Genomic DNA, 1,624 nt, shown 5'->3' with positions numbered 1-1,624 from the left:
ACGCAGTTCCTTTCCAACGCGCGTGCTCCTCCCGCGGAACAGCAGAGGGCAGGACGCATGCTTCTTGGAGGTCAGGGCTGCATGTAGGAGGTGAAAGGGGGAGATGGGCGGGCGGCTCAGCAGGGAGGGCCCTCTCAGCAGAAGAAGCAAGCTTTTGCTGGGCCTGAGTGCCCTGAAAGGGTTAGCCTGTCCGTGGCATGGCGACTATGCTCAGAGCGCAGACACAGGAGAAAGAGGGGCGGAGAGCTGGGCTGGGAAGGGGGCGGGCGCCAGGGGCCTGGGGGCCTAGCTGAAGGGCCCGGACAAGGTGAGGCAAGTGAGGCATCCAGGGCACCGCCCCGATGGGGCTGGCACAACCCGGGGGCTGGGTGGCCCCCTCAACCTGGTGGCCTGGCCCCCTCACGTGCCCCGCCCTAGGCCGGGCGTCCCTCCTTTGCCGTGCTGCCAAGCTGGGAGTCCCGTCTGCCGTCCAGGAGCGGCCGCACAAGTCTTGAACTTCCTTACTTCTTCGGAGGCTGTTTGGATCCCTGGATAGAAAAATATGCTTTAGGGGCGCCTGGGTGGCTCAGTCGGTTAAGCGGCTGACTCTTGATTTCGCCTCAGGTCATGATCTCACAAATTTGTGAGATCAAGTCCCGTGTCGGGCTCTGTGCTGTCAGAGCAGAGCCTGCTTGGGATTTTCTCCCTCCCTCTCTCTCTCCCTCCCCCCTCTGCCTCTCCGTCTCTCTCAAAATAAATAAATAAACATTTTAAAAAAAAGAGAGAAAAATATGCTCTAGCCATCCAGTCTGGGACTTAGCCTCAATTCGGGCAAGCGGCGATGGGGAAAAGAGATGGGGAGGATGTGAAAAGAGTTCAGGAATGAAACTTGATTTCAAGGCCCCTTGAGGCACTCCCCAAGTGTCCGTTTGCCCAAAGACGGTTGATACGCAAGCAGAAAAGTATTCTGGTCTATCCCTGAATGAGGGTCATCTCTCAGGAACTCGGAGTGAAAAAGGTTTTAATCCTCTTTCAATACAATGTATCTGCTATGCATGTGATTGTCATAATTGCCATTGGTTAAAATCCACGTGCATTTTGATTTTATAGTTGTGTGAAATTCGGGACTTTCCCCGATCTGGCTGGTCTTTCTTCTTTTCCTTTCTGAGGCTTTTCTATGAACACCCTCTTATCGCCATGTCTCACACAGACGTCAAGAGATCCCTTTATTTATTTATTTTTCCATGTGTCTTTGTTTTTTTTGTTTTTTTTTTACAAATAGTTTATTGTCAAATTAGTTTCCACATAACACCCAGTGCTCATCCCCACAAGTGCCCTCCTCCATGTCCATCCCCCCTCCCCCCCACATCCATCAGTCCTCAGTTTTTGTCAGCATTCAAGAGTCTCTCATGGTTTGCCTCTCTCCCTTTCCCCCCTTCTTCTCGCGATTGGTCCTCCGTTAAGTTCCTCCTAATCCTCCTATACTTGAAAACATATGATATTTGTCCTTCTCTGCCTGACTTATTTCGCTCAGCATAACACCCTCAAGGTCCATCCATGTAGCTACACATGGCCAGATTTCATTGTTTCTCATTGCCATGTAGTATTCCATGGTATAGATAAACCACATCTTCTTGATCCATTC

Source organism: Hyaena hyaena, unplaced genomic scaffold (genome assembly GCF_003009895.1).
Source record: "Hyaena hyaena isolate Hyena2069 unplaced genomic scaffold, ASM300989v1 scaffold_611, whole genome shotgun sequence".
NCBI classification, from domain to species: Eukaryota; Metazoa; Chordata; class Mammalia; order Carnivora; family Hyaenidae; genus Hyaena; species Hyaena hyaena.
The sequence above is the reverse complement of the archived record's forward strand: the minus strand, read 5'-3'. Positions refer to the sequence as shown.